We start from the raw sequence: 20,990 nt of genomic DNA on the forward strand, positions 1-20,990 counted from the left end.
TTTGGGGTTGCGATGCTTATGTGAAAAAGTTTCAGCCTGATAAGCTCGAACCCAAATCGGAGAAATGCGTCTTCATAGGATACCCAAAAGAAACTGTTGGGTATACCTTCTATCACAGATCCAAAGGCAAGATCTTTGTTGCTAAGAATGGATCCTTTCTATAGAAGGAGTTTCTCTTGAAAGAAGTGAGTGGTAGGAAAGTAGAACTTGATGAGGTAATTGTACCTTCTCCCGAATTAGAAAGTAGTTCATCACAGAAATCAGTTTAGTGATACCTACAGCAATTAGTGAGGAAGTTAATGATGATGATCATGAAACTTCAGATCAAGTTACTACCGAACCTCGTAGGTCAACCAAAGTACGTTCCGCACCAGAGTGGTACGGTAATCCTGTTCTGGAAGTCATGTTACTAGACCATGACGAACCTACGAACTATGAGGAAGCGATGATGAGCCCATATTCCGCGAAATGACTTGAGGCCATGAAATCTGAGATGGGATCCATGTATGAGAACAAAGTGTGGACTCTGGTTGACTTGCCCGATGATCAGCGAGCCATAGAGAATATATGGATCTTCAAGAGGAAGATGGACGTTGATGGTAGTGTTACTATCTACAAAGCTCGACTTGTCGAAAAAAAGGTTTTCGACAAGTTCAAGGTGTTGACTACTGATACGTCTCTGTCGTATCTACTTTTCCAAACACTTTTGCCCTTGTTTTGGACTCTAACTTGCATGATTTGAATGGAACTAACCCGGACTGACGTTGTTTTCAGCAGAATTGCCATGGTGTTATTTATGTGCAGAAACAAAAGTTCTCGGAATGACCTGAAACTCCACAGAGATTTTTTTTGGAAATAATAAAAAAAAATACTAGCGAAAGAATCAAGGCCAGGGACCCACACCCTTTCCACGAGGGTGGGGGCGCGCCTGCCCCCCTGGGCGCGCCCCCTGCCCCGTGGGCCCCCTGGAGCTCCACCGACCTCAACTCCAACTCTATATATTCACGTTCGAGGAGAAAAAATCACAGAGAAAGATTCATCGCGTTTTACGATACGGAGCCGCCGCCAAGCCCTAAACTCTCTCGGGAGGGCTGATCTGGAGTCCGTTCGGGGCTCCGGAGAGGGAATCCGTCGCCATCGTCATCATCAACCATCCTCCACCACCAATTTCATGATGCTCACTGCCGTGCGTGAGTAATTCCATCGTAGGCTTGCTGGACGGTGATGGGTTGCATGAGATTTATCATGTAATCGAGTTATTTTTGTTAGGGTTTGATCCCTAGTATCCACTATGTTCTGAGATTGATGTTGCTATGACTTTGCTATGCTTAATGCTTGTCACTAGGGCCCGAGTGCCATGATTTCAGATCTGAACCTATTATGTTTTCATGAATATATGTGAGTTCTTGATCCTATCTTGCAAGTCTATAGTCACCTACTATGTGTTATGATCCGGCAACCCTGAAGTGACAATAATCGGGACCACTCCCGGTGATTACCATAGTTTGAGGAGTTCATGTATTCACTATGTGTTAATGCATTGGTCCGGTACTCTATTAAAAGGAGGCCTTCATATCCCTTAGTTTCCGATAGGACCCCGCTGCCACGGGAGGGTAGGACAAAAGATGTCATGCAAGTTCTTTTCCATAAGCACGTATGACTATATTCGGAATACATGCCTACATTACATTGATGAATTGGAGCTAGTTCTGTGTCACCCTATGTTTTGACTGTTACATGATGAAGCGCATCTGGCGTAATTCTCCATCACCGATCCAATGCCTACGAGCTTTTCACATATTGTTCTCCGCTTATTTACTTTTCCGTTGCTAGTGTTACCATCACTACAAAACCCAAAAAAATTACTTTGCTACCGTTACCGTTACTTCCATATTACTTTGCTGCAGATACTAAGTTATCTAGGTGTGGTTGAATTGTCAACTCAACTGCTAATAATTGAGAATATTCTTTGGCTCCCCTTGTGTCGAATCAATAAATTTGGGTTGAATACTCTACCCTCAAAAACTGTTGCGATCCCCTATACTTGTGGTTATCAAGGCTATTTTCTGGCGCCGTTGCCGGGGAGCATAGCTCTATTCTTTGAGTCACTTGGGATTTATATCTGCTAGTCACTATGAAGAACTTGAAAGACGAGAAAACAAAATTTTATCCCTCAACTACGAGGGGAGGTAAGGAACTGCCATCTAGCTCTGCACTTGATTCACCTTCTATTTTGAGTAAGCTTGCGACACCTAAACCTGCTTCTGCTATTAATTCTAATATGTCACATGTTATTGATGATGCCACTTCTTCTATGCATGATACTTATGATGAAACTACTTCTATGCTTGATACTACTGTGCCACGCGGTGAATTTCTTGATGAACAACTTGCTAGGGCTAGAGAGAATGAAATTATTGAAACTAATAATATTGATGAAAGTGATGATGAAGATTCTCCCCCTAAATATGAATTGCCTCTTGTGCCTGAGGGCTATGTTATGGATGAAGAAACTGCTAGAGACTTTCTTGCTTGCAATGATAGAAGTATTAAGAAATTATTAGCTAAGCTTAAACAAAAAACTCTGAATGCTAGAATGAAATATGATCCTGCTTATGCTACTTCACCTATCTTTGTTACTGATAAGGATTATGAATTCTCGATTGATCCTGATATAATTACTTTGGTTGAATCTGATCCTTTCTATGGCTATGAATCTGAAACTGTTGTGGCACATCTTACTAAATTAAATGATATAGCCACCCTGTTCACTAATGATGAGAAAACTCGCTACTATTATATCATTAAGATATTTCTGTTCTGATTAAAGGGTGATGCTAAGATATGGTTTAATTCTCTTGATCCTGGTTGTGTGCGTAGTCCCCAGGATATGATTTATTACTTCTCTGCTAAATATTTCCCTGCTCATAAGAAACAAGCCGCTTTGAGGGATATATATAATTTTGTGCAAAATGAAGAAGAGAGTCTCCCACAAGCTTGGGGGAGGCTTCTCCAATTACTTAATGCTTTGCCTGATCATCCTCTCAAGAAAAATGAAATACTTGATATCTTTTATAATGGACTAACCGATGCTTCCAGAGACCACCTGGATAGTTGTGCTGGTTCTGTTTTCAGGGAAAGAACACCAGATGAAGCGAAAATTCTATTGAATAATATGTTGAAAATGAAAATAATTGGAAACTTCCTGAACCAACTCCTAAGCCAACTCCGAAGAAGAGGGGTGTTCTATTTCTCAGTCCTGAAGATATGCAAGAGGCAAAGAAATCTATGAAGGAAAAAGGTATTAAAGCCGAAGATGTTAAGAATTTACCTCCTATTGAAGAAATACATGGTCTTAATTTACCGCTTGTTGAAGAAATATATGATCTTAATCCATTACCTATTGAAGAAACTCATGGTCTTGATAACCCGACATGGGTAGTAAAGGTAAATTCTCTCTATATATATGATAAAGCTGAAATCCCTCCTACTAAGTTTGCTAGCCAATGTTTGGATGAGTTTGATAATTTTATTGTTAAACAAGAAAATTTTAATGCTTATTTTGGTAGACAATTAAAACAAAATGCTTATATGATTGAATACTTGGGTGATTATATGTCTAGAGTTAAAGGTGAACTTAAACTCATTAGTAAACATGCTTCTATGGTTACCACTCAAGTAGAACAAGTCCTTAAAGCTCAGAATGATTTGCTCAATGAATTGAATAATAAGAATAATGACTATGTTGTTAGAGAGGCTACTAGAACTGGTAAAATGACTCAGGAACCTTTGTATCCTGAAGGCCACCCTAAGAGAATTGAGCAGGATTCTCAAAGAAATAATGTAGATGCACCTAGTCCTTCTAAAAAGAAGAAAAAGAAAAATGATAGGACTTTGCATGCTTCTAGTGAACCTGTTGTAGACACACCTGAGAATCCCAATGATATTTCTATTTCTGATGCCGAAACACAATCTGGTAATGAGCATGAACCTAGTGATAATGTTAATGAAGATGCTCATGTTGATGCTCAACCTAGCAATGCTAATGATGTAGAAATTGAACCTGCTGTTGATCTTGATAACCCACAATCAAAGAATCAATGTTATGACAAGAGAGACTTTGTTGCTAGGAAGCACGGTAAAGAAAGAGAACCATGGGTTCAGAAACCCATGCATTTTCCTCCCAAACCATCCAAGAAAAAGGATGATGAGGATTTTGAGCGCTTTGCTGAAATGATTAGACCTATCTTTTTGCGTATGTGTTTGACTGATATGCTTAAAATGAATCCTTATGCTAAGTATATGAAAGAAATTGTCACTAATAAAAGAAAGATACCGGAAGCTAAAATTTCCACCATGCTTGCTAATTATACTTTTAAAGGTGGAATACCAAAGAAGTTAGGAGACCCAGGAGTACCCACTATACCATGCTCCATTAAAAGAAATTATGTTAGAACTGCTTTATGTGATCTTGGAGCCGGTGTTAGTGTTATGCCTCTCTCTTTATATCGTAGACTTGATTTGAATAAGTTGACACCTACTGAAATATCTTTGCAAATGGCCGATAAATCAACTGCTATACCTGTCGGCATTTGTGAGGATGTGCCTGTTGTGGTTGCAAACGTTACTATTTTAACGGACTTTGTTATTCTTGATATTCCCGAGGACGATAGTATGTCTATTATTCTTGGAAGACCCTTTTTGAATACTGCAGGGGCTGTTATTGATTGCAACAAAGGCAATGTCACTTTTCATGTTAATGGTAATGAGCATACGGTACACTTTCCGAGGAAACAACCTCAAGTCCATAGTATCAACTCTATTGGAAAAATTCCATCGATCATTTTTGGAGATTTTGAATTCCCTCTTCCTACTGTCAAAAAGAAATAGGATATTCTTATTATTGGGATGTGCATATCCCCGTTGAGGTAACATAGTGTTATTCGAAATTTCTCCGGTTCCATGTTATTCGGAATGAGTTTGTTAACAAGACCTGATCAACCTTGTTAGTGGATTCCTTTTGATGAGCATGAGATGGATGAAGTTAGAAGGCACAACCTTTTGTACCCTCCTTTTACTTTCTGTTATTTAGATTAAATAAAGCAAAAATAGTATCTTCTGTCAGTTTTTTGAATTATCCGTGCAATAAAAAAATACCCCAAAAATAAAAGTTCTCCAAATGCCCCGAAATTGAAATATGATTTTTTTTCTGGAATATTTGAGAATATCTGGCACTGAGAACACAACAGGGGGAGCAAGCACCTGGCCACGAGGGTCCAGGGCGTGCCCCCTGCCTCGTGGGCCCATGGTGGCTCCCCTCCACTTATTCCTGCACCCACACACTCCTTCTTCCTCCCAAAAAAATCACCAACCAGCTCAAGCACGAGTTCTAGCTCATTTTGCTGCGATTTTCGATCTCCTTGCTCAAAGCACCTCTCAGAAAACTGCTTTGGGGTATTGTTCCTTGGTATGTGACTCCTCCATTGGTCCAATTAGTTTTTGTTCTGGTGCTTTATTCATTGCAAATTTTTGCTTCCTAGGTGACCATATTCTTGAGCTTGCATGTCAAATTTATATGGTTCCAAGTAGTTCTAATGCATGATATAGGCCCTAGGCACTTGTAGGAGTAGTTGCTATCAATTTTGTTGAGTTCGGTTCACTCTTATTTGAAGTTACTAAAAATTTCAGAAATTTTCAGAGGAAGAAATATGTTTAGGAAAATGTACCAAGGTGGTTCTTCAAGGAAGCAAGGACCAGGCTTGCAATGTGTGATGCTGATGATGAACCACTAAGGGACGCTCCAGTGCGGGCTTGTGAATGACCTTCACAGGACTTCATGGATCAAGCGGGAATCAAGGAAGAATTTAACGCATATATGTGTAACGCTGATCTTGTGAGCTTTGAGGCAGATAAGTGCCGTCAGTACCACTATCTCACTAGTTCCTTTGTGAGGAGGTTTGAATTTTCATCTTCACGCAATTCTCAAACTGTCCTGTTTGATCTTTATGAAAATTCTTATACTATGGACTTAGAGGATTTTACCACTGCTTGCAAACTTCCACAATGGGGTAGTACTGGTGAGCCTCGCAAATCAGAGTTTAGAGATTTTCTTGCTAGTATAACTGTGGGTGAATCTAGAGACATAGCACAAGCTACCATAGGGAGCATTCATTTTCCTGCTATACATTATTTTGCTCTCTTCATAGGTAGGTGCATAAATGGTAAGGATGAAGCATGTCACATGTGTGTCCCTGGCCTCAGTGTTCTCAGGAGTGCTGTGTTAGGAGATAAACATTATAATTTGGGAGCCATTATTGCACGTAGGTTGCATAATAATAGATTTAATGGAGATTTCTTTGGTGGAATTTATGCAACCCGTGTAGCTAATTTTCTTGGTGTAACCATACGCGAGGATGATATTGAGTTTCCTCCTGCTTATTTAGATTATGAGGCTATGGTTCGTCATCGTTTTGTTGAGAGGAACGATCAGTTCCTCCAGTACTGACTAATCTTTAACAGACGATGCACCTATCACGTCGCTCTCCCTGCTTCTACTTTCTTTGACTTTCAGACAAAAGGGAGATATTGTATAACCAGAGAGGAAGCGGATGAGTATAAGAGGAGGGCTGAGATAGCTCGCCTCCAAGCTGCAGCCCACAATGCAATGACTGCTGCATCACAATACGACCCCAACTATAACTTTGGATATCCTCCAGGCCACCCGTGGCAATAGACCAACTTAGGCCAAAAGCCTAAGCTTGGGGGAGTACGTATTTCTCACCGATATTTTATTCATGTTCACACACTCATTGCTAGATGTCGGTGCTCATACTTTTTCACTATAATATCCATGCTAGTTTAGTTTCCTTTTTTTATGCTTTCTTCTTGTGTGTTTGATAAACCTTAAGAAAAAAAGAAAAAAATTAGTTGTAGCTTTTAGCTAGTTTACTTTCTTGCTGTAGTAGTAATAAAACCCAAAAATATTTCCTATTCTTCTTTTGCTTGTTGGGAGCTTTCCCGTGTAAATAGTTTTATTTATTTCTTTTCTTCGGGGGTCGATAGGAGAAGACCATGATGAAAATGTTGAAGTGGCTCTTATATGCATTATTGTTGATTTAACCAAGAGCCCATATTGCCTTGTCTTCTCCTGTTTATTGAATGCTCACAGATTCCAGCTTAGTCCAATGCACGTGCACTATTATTATTATTCACATCGTTCGGTCGTGGAAGTGAAAGGCAATTATGACGATATAAGATGGACTGATTGAGATGAGAGAAGCTGGTATGAACTTGACCTCTCTCGTTTTTGTAAATATGATTAGTTCATCGTTCTTGATTCAGCCTATTATGAATAAACATGTTTGCAATGACGATTAGAGATTATAGTTGCTTATGCCATGCTTAATTAGCTAGGAGTTTATAATGGTTTACCTTGCGTGCCAACATGCTATTAAAATGGTTGTGATGGGGTATGATGGGGTGGTATCCTCCTTTGAATGATTTAAGTGACTTGACTTGGCACATGTTCACACATGTAGTTGAAACAAAATCAACATAGCCTTCATGATATTTATGTTCATGGTGGATTATATCCTACTCATGCTTGCACTCAATGTTTATTAATTTTAATGCATGTTCATGACTGTTGTCACTCTCTAGTTGGTCGCTTCCCAGTCTTTTGCTAGCCTTCACTCGTACTAAGCGGGAATACTGCTTGTGCATCCAATCCCTTAAACCCCAAAGTTATTCCATATGAGTCCACTATACCTTCCTATATGCGGTATCTACCTGCCGTTCCAAGTAAATTTGTATGTGCCAAACTCTAAACCTTCAAATGAAATTCTGTTTTGTATGCTCGAATAGCTCATGTATCAACTAGGGTTGTCCATATCTTCCATGTTAGGCGGGTTATTCTCAAGAGGAGTGGACTCCGCTCCTCACTCGCGAGAAAATGGCTGGTCACCGGGATGCCCAGTCCCATGCTTTATGCAAATCAAATCAAAATAATTGCAAACAAAACTCCCCCGGGACTGTTGTTAGTTGGAGGCACTCGTTGTTTCGAGCAAGCCATGGATTGATGCTTGTTGGTGGAGGGGGAGTATAAACTTTACCATTCTGTTTGGGAACCGCCTATAATGTGTGTAGCATGGAAGATATCGCCATCTCTTGGTTGTTATGTTGACAATGAAAGTATGCCGCTCAAAATATTATTTATCTCAATTTCAAAATCGAGCTCTGGCAGCTCTACAAATCCCTGCTTCCCTCTGCGAAGGGCCTATCTATTTACTTTTATGTTGAGCCATCACCCTCTTATTAAAAAGCACCAGCTGGAGAGCACCGCTGTCATTTGCATCCATTACTATTAATATGACTATGATTGGATCTCTTTTACCATGAATTACAATGTTTAGTCAGTCCTTGATCTTTAAAGGTGCTCTGCATTTATATTTTGCGGTCTCAGAAAGGGCTAGCGAGATACCATCTTGTTATATCATATCATGATTGTTTTGAGAAAGTGTTGTCATCCGAGATTTATTATTATTGCTCGCTAGTTGATTATGCCATTGACATGAGTAAACATGAGACCTAAGTGTTATTGGGAATGTGGTTATTCATAATCTTTGCTGAAAACTTGAATGCTGGCTTTACATATTTACAACAACAAGAGCAAACACAGTTTGTAAAAGTTTTTCTTTATCACTTTCAGTTTATCAACTGAATTGCTTGAGGACAAGCAAAGGTTTAAGCTTGGGGGAGTTGATACGTCTCCGTCGTATCTACTTTTCCAAACACTTTCACCCTTGTTTTGGACTCTAACTTGCATGATTTCAATGGAACTAACCCAGACTGACGCTATTTTCAGCAGAATTGCCATGGTGTTATTTATGTGGAGAAACAAAAGTTCTCGGAATGACCTGAAACTCCACGGAGATTATTTTTGGAAATAATAAAAAATACTAGCAAAAGAATCAAGGCCAGGGGGGCCACACCCTTTCCACGAGGGTGGGGGTGCGCCCCCTGCCTCGTGGGCCCCCTGGAGCTCCACCGACCTCAACTCCAACTCTATATATTCACGTTCGGGGAGAAAAAAATCAGAGAGAAAGATTCATCACGTTTTACGATACGGAGCCGCCGCCAAGCCCTAAACTCTCTCGGGAGGGCTGATCTGGAGTCCGTTCGGGGCTCCGGAGAGGGGAATCCGTCGTCATCGTCATCATCAACCATCCTCCACCACCAATTTCATGATGCTCACTGCCGTGCGTGAGTAATTCCATCGTAGGCTTGCTGGACGGTGATGGGTTGGATGAGATTTATAATGTAATCGAGTTAGTTTTGTTAGGGTTTGATCCCTAGTATCCACTATGTTCTGAGATTGATGTTGCTATGACTTTGCTATGCTTAATGCTTGTCAATAGGGCCCGAGTGCCATGATTTCAGATTTGAACCTATTATGTTTTCATGAATATATGTGAGTTCTTGATCCTATCTTGCAAGTCTATCGTCACCTGCTATGTGTTATGATCCGACAACCCCGAAGTGACAATAATCGGGACCACTCCCGGTGATGCCCATAGTTTGAGGAGTTCATGTATTCACTATGTGTTAATGCTTTGGTCCGGTACTCTACTAAAAGGAGGCCTTAATATCCCTTAGTTTCCGATAGGACCCTGCTGCCACGGGAGGGTAGGACAAAAGATGTCATGTAAGTTCTTTTCCATAAGCACGTATGACTATATTCGGTATACATGCCTACATTACATTGATGAATTGGAGCTAGTTCTGTGTCACCCTATGTTATGACTGTTACATGATGAACCGCATCCGGCGTAATTCTCCATCACCGATCCCATGCCTACGAGCTTTTCACATATTGTTCTCCGCTTATTTACTTTTCCGTTGCTACTGTTACCATCACTACAAAACCCAAAAATATTACTTTGCTACCGTTACCGTTACTTCCATATTACTTTGCTACTAAAGACTTTACTGCAGATACTAAGTTATCCAGGTGTGGTTGAATTGAAAACTCAACTGCTAATACTTGAGAATATTCTTTGGCTCCCCTTGTGTCGAATCAATAAATTTGGGTTGAATACTCTACCCTCGAAAACTGTTGTGATCCCCTATACTTGTGGGTTATCAACTACGATGAGATTTTCTCACTCGTAGCGATGCTTAAGTCTGTCCGAATCATGTTAGCAATTGCCGCATTTTATGATTATGAAATTTGGCAAATGGATGTCAAAACTGCATTACTTAATGGATTTCTTAAAGAAGAGTTGTATATGATGCAACCAGAAAGTTTTGCCAATCCTAATGGTGCTAACAAAGTGTGCAAGCTCCAGCGATCCATTTATGGACTGGTGCAAGCCTCTCGGAGTTGGAATATACGCTTTGATAGTGTGATCAAAGCATATGGTTTTATACAGACTTTTGGAGAAGCCTGTATTTACAAGGAAGTGAGTGGGAGCACTACAGCCTTTCTAATAAGTATATGTGAATGACATATTGTTGATCGGAAATGATGTAGAATTTTCTGGAAAGTATAAAGGAGTGTTTGAAAGGAGTTTTTCAAAGAAAGACCTCGGTGTAGCTGCTTACATATTGAGCATCAAGATATATAGAGATAGATCAACACGCTTGATAAGATTTTCAATGAGAACATACCTTGACAAGATTTTAAAGTAGTTCAAAATGGAACAGTCAAAGAAAGAGTTCTTGCCTGTGTTGCAAGGTGTGAAGTTGAGTAAGACTCAAAACCCGACCACGGCAGAAAATAGAAAGAGAATGAAAGTCATTCCCTATGCCTCGGTCATAGGTTCTATAAAGTATGATATGATGTGTGCCAGACCTATTGTGTACCTCACCATTAGTTTGGCAAGAGGGTACAATAGTGATCCAGGAGTGGATCACTGGACAACGGTCAAAATTATCCTTAGTTACCTAAGAGGACTAAGGAAATGTTTCTCGGTTATGGAGTTGATAAAGAGTTCGTCGTAAAAAAGTTACGTCGATGCAAGCTTTAACACTAATCCAGATGACTCAGAATCTCAATCTGGATACATATTGAAAGTGGGAGCAATTAGCTAGAGTAGCTCAATACAGAGCATTGTAGACATAAAAATTTGCGAAATACATACGGATCTGAATATGGTAGACCCGTTGACTAAACTTCTCTCACAAGCAAAACATGATCACACCTTAGTACTCTTTGGGTGTTAATCACATGGTGAAATGAACTAGATTATGACTCTAGTAAACCCTTTGGGTGTTGGTCACATGGCGATGTGAACTATTGGTGTTAAATCACATGACGATGTGAACTAGATTATTGACTCTAGTGCAAGTGGGAGACTGAAGGAAATATGCCCTAGAGGCAATAATAAAGTTGTTATTTATATTTCCTTATATCATGATAAATGTTTATTATTCATGCTAGAATTGTATTAACCGGAAACTTAGTACATGTGTGAATACATGACAAAACAAAGTGTCCCTAGTATGCCTCTACTTGACTAGCTCGTTAATCAAGATGGTTAAGTTCCCTGACCATAGACATGTGTTGTCATTTGATGAACATGATCACATCATTAGAGAATGATGTGATGGACAAGACCCATCCGTTAGCTTAGCATTATGATCGTTTAGTTTTATTGCTATTGCTTTCTTCATGACTTATACATATTCCTCTGACTATGAGATTACGCAACTCCCGAATACCGGAGGAACACCTTGTGTGCTATCAAATTTCACAACGTAACTGGGTGATTATAAAGATGCTCTACAGGTGTCTCCGATGACAAAGGGAATGACGTATGTTGTTATGTGGTTTGACCGATAAAGATCTTCATAGAATATGTGGGAACCAATATGAGCATCCAGGTTCCGCTATTGGTTATCGACTAGAGATATGTCTCGGTCATGTCTACATAGTTCTCGAACCCGTAGGGTCCGCACGCTTAACGTTCGATGACTATTTGTATTATGAGTTATGTGTTTTTGGTGACTGAAGTTTGTTTGGAGTCCTGGATGAGATCACGGACATGACGAGGAGTCTCGAAATGGTCGAGAGGTAAAGATTGATATATTGGAAGGTAGTATTCAGACACCGGAAGGGTTCCGGAGTGTATCGGGTACATACCGGAGTACCGGAGGGGTTACCGGAACCCCCCGGGGAAAGATATGGGCCATAGGAGGGAGGCTAACCAGCCCACAAGGGGTTGGTGCACCCCCCACAAGGGATGAGGCCGAATTGGATTAGGGAAGGGGGCGCCACCCCCCCCCCTTTCCTTCTCCTTCCCCCTTTCCCCCTCCATGAGAAGGAAAAGAAGGGGGGCGAATCCTACTAGGACTGGGAGTCCTAGTAGTACTCCCCTCTTATGGCGCGCCCCTTAGGGCCGGCCTCCTCCCTCTCCCTCCTTTATATACGTGGGTAGGGCACCCCTTGGAGACACAACAATTGTTCCAAGCCGTGTGCGGCGTCTCTCTCCACAGTTTGCTCCTTCGGTCATAGCGTCGTAGTGCTTAGGCGAAGCCCAGCGCAGATCACATCACCATCACTGTCACCATGCCGTCGTGCTGACGAAACTCTCCCTCGACCCTCTACTGGATCAAGAGTTCGAGGGACGTCATCGAGCTGAACGTGTGCTGAACTCGGAGGTGTTGTACGTTCGGTACTTGATCGGTCGGATTGCAAAGACGTTCGACTACATCAACCGCGTTAACATAACTCTTTCGCTTTCGGTCTACGAGGGTACGTGGACACACTCTCCCCTCTCGTTGCTATGCATCTCCTAGATAGATCTTGCGTAATCGTAGGAAATTTTTAGAAATTGCATGCTATGTTACCCAATAGTCATTGTCAGTATGCTCATCGAGGTGAACCTCATTCGGAAGCAACCAAAGGGTAAAGATTTGGCGGATGTGTGCACCAGAGACGACGATATCGTGGTTGATCTTAAGAATCCAAGCTTGCCCATTGAGGGCCTCCCTCACTTTCCAATTCTTTCTCGCTAAGGCCTCAAAGTTGAGGGGAGCGATGTCCTTAGGCTTGCGCGCAAGAAGCAACGAAGAGTCCCAAAATGGCGTTTTGGAACCACTGCCAACTGTGATGGTCGTCGACATAGAAAAAGTCAAATCCTCCTTTGTACATGGGTTCCCAAGCCCCACCAAAGATTGTTTGGTTCCTTCCATTCATAACATGGCCATCGAATCCGCAAAGCCCGGGCGTACTTGTCGGTGTTGAGGACCCCGAGACCACCATATTCTTTTGGGCGACAAACCACCTTCCAGTTAACCTTGCACTTGTCCCTGGTCGTCCTATCTGAATCAGAACAAAGGAAAGCCTTTTCCAATTTGTTGATGTTGTTTAGAGAACTTGGCAAGACAATAAGGGGCGTGATGGCATACACAACTTGGGAGGCGTTGACCGACTTTACAAGGGTCGTGCGTCCGATAGTGGTGACGTTTTGCCCCTCCCAAGTGACCAACTTGCCAGCCGCCTTGTCTTCAAGGAATTGAAAATCCACCTTCCTGAGTTGCCCAACCGAGAGAGGGAGTCCCAAGAACTTTAATGGAAAGGAATGTCTTTACACCGACACACCACTAAGAATATGGTCCAAGTTGCGGTCGCACAACGAATTGGCACAACCCAGCTCTTGTGAAAGTCGGTGCAAATGCCCGTGACATCGTCAAATCCCCTCAAGATGGTTGAGAGGTTGTCAATATCCCGCTTAATGGGGGCCATGAATACTGCCACGTCATCTGCGTAAAGGGAAGTTCTCATCATGGTGCCCCGCCCACGAATCTTATGAAGAAGGCCTTTTCGAGTTGCCAAGTCTAGAATTTGATGGAGCAGGTCAATTGCGATGACGAAGAGCAGCGGGGAGAGGATCCCCTTGCTGTAGCCCTTGGCCATGTTTGATAGGGCTGTTGGGGAACGTAGTAATTTCAAAAAAAATCCTACGCACACGCAAGATCATGGTGATTCATAGCAACGAGAGGGGAGAGTGTTGTCCACGTACCCTCGTAGACCGAAAGCGGAAGCGTTAGCACAACGTGGTTGATGTAGTCGTACGTCTTCATGATCCGACCGATCAAGTACCGAACGCACGGCACCTCCGAGTTCAGCACACGTTCAGCCCGATGACGTTCCTCGAACTCCGATCCAGCCGAGTGTTGAGGGAGAGTTTCGTCAGCATGATGACGTGGTGACGATGATGATGTTCTACCGACGTAGGGCTTCGCCTAAGCACCGCTACAGTATTATCGAGGTGGACTATGGTGGAGGGGGGCACCGCACACGGCTAAAAGATCAATGATCAATTGTTGTGTCTCTAGGGTGCCCCCCTGCCCCCGTATATAAAGGAGCAAGGGGGGAGGTGCGGCCGGCCAGGAGGGGGCGCGCCAGGAGGAGTCCTACTCCCACCGGGAGTAGGACTCCCTCCCTATTCCTTGTTGGATTAGGAGAAGAGGGGGAAAGAGGTGGAGGAGAAGAAGGAAAGGGGGCGCCGCCCCCTTCTCCTTGTCCTATTCGGACTAGGGGGGAGGGGCGCACGGCCCTTGCCCTAGCCGCCTCTCCTCTTCTCCACTAAGGCCAACTATGGCCCATTAATCCCCGGGGGGTTCCGGTAACCCCTCCGGTACTCCGGTAAAATCCCGATTTCACCCGGAACACTTCCGATATCCAAATATAGGCTTCCAATATATCAATCTTCATGTCTCGACCATTTTGAGACTCCTCGTCATGTCCGTGATCACATCCGGGACTCTGAACAACCTTCGGTACATCAAAACATATAAACTCATAATATAACTGTCATCGAAACGTTAAGCGTGCGGACCCTACGGGTTCGAGAACTATGTAGACATGACCGAGACACGTCTCCGGTCAATAACCAATAGCGGAACCTGGATGCTCATATTGGCTCCCACATATTCTACGAAGATCTTTATCGGTCAGACCGCATAACAACATATGTTGTTCCCTTTGTCATCGGTATGTTACTTGCCCGAGATTCGATCGTCGGTATCTCAATACCTAGTTCAATCTCGTTACCGGCAAGTCTCTTTACTCATTCCGTAATTGTTGAGGATATAAACCTTAGAGTCACCCGCCCGGAGGGGCCGGGTTACTCATAATGGTCATTGCCTGAAGCCCGGCGCCAAGCTTGAAGACGGCGGGCCAAAGATGGGCTTAAGACCCGGAGATGGCTTAAGGCCCGTAGTTACAACCGCCATTATGGTAGAACTTGTAGTGTAAGACAAGAATAGTTGAGAGTCCGAGCCGGACACTCTTATGAGCCGGCCGGGACTCTGAGAGCCGCTGGGCGTCAACCTCTCTATATAAAGGGACGACCCGGCGGTGGTTAAGGACAAGAAAGATCTCATCGAGAGCTAGGCATAGCAATCAAGCTCCCTGCTCATCGAAACCCAAATCAATACCACGTCAACTGGACATAGGCTTTTACCTTCACCGTAAGGGGCCGAACCAGTATAACCCTTGTGTTCCTCGTCCCGCTTAACCCCTTTAAGCTTCCTAGTTGCGATGGCTCCACGACTAAGTCCTAGCTCGAGGACATCTGCCGTGACAATTCCACGACAGTTGGCGCCCACCGTGGGGCCAGCGCATGGTGGATTTGAGTTCTTGAAGGGCAGCTTCGAAGGGCTCAAGGGATACGCGGTGGGCCGGATGACCAAGAGTCGTCGCGGCAAGCTCTACATCGACGATGCAAATTGGGGCCCCGACGCCGGCTCGATTGAGTACGGGTACCGGGTCCCCTTTGGCGGAATTCATGTCTTCATTGGCAAGGTTGGTGAGCCGGGCCCTGAGCCGGATCTTTGCGCCGACCTCATCGAGACGGCTCAGCGTCCACGACCCGCCCGGGCCTTACCTGCCTTGAAGCATGCTTTTGTGGGATGTGTCCATGGAGGGCTCTCTGTTGGATCTGGATTGAGAGTTACGAGATGGCCATGGAGTTGCTGGAGGTCAGTGAAGCGGCGATGGCCAAGTACTTCACCATGATGCTAGATGGGACTGCCCGCACTTGGTTGAAAGGGCTACCACCGAATTCCATCGGGTCTTGGGCTGAGTTGAAAGCCCGGTTCATCCAAAACTTCAAAGATACCTGTAGGCAGTCTATGTCAATTGTGGATTTGACTAACTGTAAACAGCAGGAGGGTGAGTCTACGACACATTGGGTTCGCCGAGTCAAAGAGATAATACATTCATCTGATAAGATGGATGCCGGCTCTGCAGTCTTAATGTTGGAACAGAATTGTCGTTTCCTACCCTTGAAGATGAAACTCGGGTGGCTTAAGCGCGACTGCAATGATATGGGTACGCTAAGTTCACTAAGGTGCTCATGGATGGAGGCAGCAACATCAACATCCTCTATTATGAGACCTTCCGTCGTATGGGGTTGATTGGTAAGAACCTCAGCCAGTCCAATACTATTTTCCATGGTGTGGTGCCTGGTAAGTCGGCTTATCCAGTTGGTAAGATCGAGTTGGAAGTGGCCTTTGGAGACGAGTACAACTACAGGGTGGAAAAATTAACCTTTGAGGTGGTCAAGATAAGAAGTCTGTATCACGCCATATTTGGGCGGGCGGCTTACGCCAAGTTCATGGCACGGCCGTGTTACGTGTATTTGCAGCTCAAGATGCCGGGTCACAATGGGACCATTACGGTTCATGGCAGCCGGAAGGTGGCCTTGGAGTGTGAGGAAGGTGATGCGGCTTATGCAGAATCTGTTTGTGCAACAGAGGAGTTGAAGTTTTACAAGGACAATGTTGACCCAACAGATATGACCTCTCTGAAAAAGCCAACTACGGAGCATGAGCCGGCAATGAAATTTAAGTCGGCTGATGAGACTAAACTTGTTGATTTCGTTCCAGGTGATTCATCTCAGCAGTTTAGCATCAGTGCCAATCTGGATCCAAAATAGGAAAGCGCGCTCATCGAGTTCATCCGTGAGAATAGGGACATTTTTGCATGGAAACCTTCTGACATGCCAGGTGTACCTAGAGAACTCGCTGAGCACACTCTCAATGTTGATCCGAAATTTAAGCCGGTCAGGCAATTCCTTCGACGGTTTAATGAAGAGAGGCGGAAAGCCATTGGTGAAGAGGTGGCCCGACTCTTGGCGGCCGGGTTTATTGTTGAAGTCTTTCACCCAGAGTGGTTAGCTAACCCGGTGCTTGTGCTCAAGAAGAATGGCACCTGGCGGATGTGTGTGGACTACACGGACTTAAACAAGGCATGTCCGGCTGATCCTTTTGCTCTTCCCCGTATTGATCAAATCATTGATGCTACGGCGGGTTGCGAGCGCTTAAGTTTCTTGGATGCTTATTCTGGATACCATCAGATTAAAATGGCAGTTAAGGACCAGGAGAAGACGGCGTTCATCACTCCCTTTGGAGCCTTCTGCTATGTGTCTATGCCTTTTGGACTTAAGAGTGCACAGGCGACTTATCAGCGTTGCGTGCAGAACTGTCTTCATAACCAGATTGGGCGCAATGTTCATGCCTATGTGGATGATATTGTGGTTAAGTCCAGGGAGAAGGAAACCTTGATAGATGACCTGAGGGAAACCTTTGATAATCTCCGGGTCTACAAGATGATGCTTAACCCGGCCAAGTGTGTTTTTGGTGTTCCTGCAGGCAAGCTCTTGGGTTTTCTGGTTTCTAACAGAGGCATTGAAGCTAACCCGGAGAAGATCAAGGCAATCACCTCTCTGGCTAAGCCGGCGTGTATAAACGACGTCCAGCGCCTGGCGGGTCGTATTGCTGCTTTAAGCCGGTTTATAAGCCGATTGGGTGAGAAGGCCATGCCATTGTACCAGTTGATGAAGAAAACTGATGACTTTGTCTGGAATGATGCTGCTAATACTGCTTTTGAGGATTTGAAGAGACAGCTGGCAGAGCCCCCAGTCCTTGCTGCTCCGGTTGACAAGGAGCCTTTATTGCTGTATGTAGCTGCTAACACACGGGCCGTCAGTGTGGCTGTGGTGGTGGAGCGCAAGGAAGAGGGTAAGGAGCATCCGGTTCAGCGGCCGGTTTATTATGTCAGCGAAGTGCTCATCGAGTCCAAACAGCGGTATCCACATTGGCAGAAGCTTGTTTATGGTGTGTTCATGGCAAGCCGGAAGCTTAAGCATTATTTCCAGGGTCAACCTATCACTGTGGTTAGTTCTGCTCCCCTTGGAGATATCATCCAAAACAGAGAAGCCACAGGGAGAGTGGCTAAGTGGGCTATAGAGCTCGGGCCTCATGGTCTAAAATACGTACCACGCACTGCTGTAAAATCTCAAGCTTTGGTGGATTTCATCAATGATTGGACAGAGCTACAAGTGCCCGAAGAAAAGCCGGATAACACATATTGGACTATTCACTTCGATGGGTCCAGGCAATTGGAGGGCTCGGGGGCTGGAGTTGTATTGGCTTCCCCTAAAGGTGACAAGTTCCATTATGTGCTACGGTTGATGTTTCCTTGCACTAACAATGCGGCTGAGTACGAGGCCTTGCTCCATGGTCTTCGGATGGCTAAGGAGATGAGCTTGAGCCGGGTAAGGTGCTTCGGCGACTCAGACTTAGTGGCTCAACAAGTATCAGGCAAGTGGGATTCCAAGGACCCTCTCATGGCGGCTTATCGCCGTGAAGTTGATGCCATTGCTGGACACTTTCAGGGTTACCAGGTAGAGCACATCGATCGCAGGAAGAACGAGGCGGCTGATGCTTTAAGCCGGCTGGGCTCTCAGCGAAAACCGGTGCCGCCTAATACTTTCCTGGACGTCTTGCATAACCCTTCTGTTAAGTTGCCTACAGAGGAAGACTTGGCTGTCCCTGACCCGGAGGCACAATTGGTGGCGGCTCTCCACATCATCCCGGACTGGACAGTGCCCTATCTGGCTTACATGACCCGGGGAGATTTGCCTGAGGATGAAACTTTGGCCAGACAAATAACCCGGCGGTCTAAGTCAATGGTTGTTATCAATGGTGAGCTGCATCGCCGCAGTGTTACGGGAGCGTTCCAACGTTGTGTCTCCCCTGAGGAAGGTCAAGAAATCCTGCGTGAGATTCACGAAGGGGATTGTGGCCATCATGCCGGCTCAAAATCCCTTGTGGCCAAGGCTTTTCGTCATGGTTTTTATTGGCTGACGGCTCATGCTGATGCGGAGGACTTGGTCAGTAAATGTGATGGTTGCCAGAGGTTCTCGCGACGGGCTCATGTGCCGGCTCAGGAGCTGAGGATGATACCAATCACTTGGCCATTTGCGGTCTGGGGGCTTGATATGGTTGGGCCTTTTAAAAGGTCCAAGGACAAGAAGACCCACCTCTTGGTGGCAGTTGACAAATTCACAAAGTGGGTTGAAGCAGAGCCAGTTAGCAAGTGTGACGCAGCCACGGCGGTTCAGTTCATGAAAAGGGTGATCTTTCGCTTTGGCTTTCCACACAGCATTATAACTGACAATGGTACCAATCTGTCCAAAGGCGCCATGGAGGAGTTTTGTCAACGAGAGCATATTCGACTTGATGTTTCATCAGTGGCTCACCCTCAATCCAATGGTCAAGCTGAGAGAGCTAATCAGGAGATTCTGAAAGGCATCAAGCCCCGGCTTTTGGTCCCTTTGCAACGGACGCCGGGTTGTTGGGTGGAGGAGTTACCCTCCGTGTTATGGAGCATCAATACTACTCCTAACAGGTCTACGGGTTACACGCCTTTCTTCATGGTTTATGGAGCGGAAGCAGTCCTCCCCAGTGACATCCGTCATGACTCGCCTCGAGTGGCGGCTTATGTTGAGGCGGATAATGAACAGGCGCGCCAAGATGCTCTTGACTTGTTGGACGAACAGCGTGATGTGGCAGCAGCTCGCTCAGCGATTTACCAACAAGACCTACGCCGTTATCACAGTCGCCGGGTTAAGTCCCGGGTCTTCCAGGAAGGTGATCTGGTGCTCCGGCTCATCCAAGATCAAACAGATGCGCACAAGTTATCCCCGCCTTGGGAAGGGCCCTTTGTGGTCAGCAAGAACTTGCACAACGGGTCATACTACCTTATTGACGTTCGAGAGCATAAAGATTCACGTAAGTCGGAGGAAGAGACCCGTCGGCCGTGGAACATAGCTCAGCTTCGGCCTTATTACACTTGAGCCACCGGCTCTCATGATGTACATATTTCTATAGCCATGTATATATTATGATAAGCAATAAAGCAGGACCTCTGTCCTTTTTTCTCCTCCAAAGGTAAATGTGTTGTTTCCATTACAAGATCACATGGTAACTTAGGGGTGGATCCGGCTTATGATCGTATTCGAATCTAGCCGTACGCAATATAATCACTTGGGGGCTTCCTGTTCAAACATAGGTCGTATTCGAACCAAAGAGAACATAGCTGTCGATACCCATTTGATTGGCAAAGTGCCGAGCTCATTGGGGAGTTTTTTTTTATCATATTTGAATCATAGCTCAACCCCCTTTGGGAACCGACGTGGATCGTATTCGAATCAGCGTCGTTAAACAACTCTTAAGGTCATTTGGGGGCTTCCTGTTCAAACATGGGTCGTATTCGAACCAAAGAGAACATAGCTGTCGGTACCCTCTTGATCGGCATCGCCAAACCCACTGGGGGCTATATGATCGCATTCGAATCTTAGCTTAACCCCTTTGGGATGGGTCTCTGGTCGTATTCGAACCGGAAGCCCCTGAGTTTTGATTTTCTGACTTACAACAAGTTCTTCTGGTTGTATCAACAGTGTACACGGCGGTTCTTGTTCCGCCGGCTTAACTTTGATTCACAGTGCTAGTCGCACACAATCAGCATTATCAAGACTGGTAAACCGGAGTTGAGGTACCAACCTTATTATCCGGGTTATATAAACCGGAAGTGTACTTGAAGGCCTGTAAGTGTGTTATTACGGTTATATCAAGGACATAATTGAGGACCAGTCTTTCGTGACTTAGATTCATATTCCGGGTTATATGTATGAGAC

Source organism: Triticum aestivum, chromosome 3D, assembly GCF_018294505.1.
Source record: "Triticum aestivum cultivar Chinese Spring chromosome 3D, IWGSC CS RefSeq v2.1, whole genome shotgun sequence".
Classification (NCBI taxonomy): Eukaryota; Viridiplantae; Streptophyta; class Magnoliopsida; order Poales; family Poaceae; genus Triticum; species Triticum aestivum.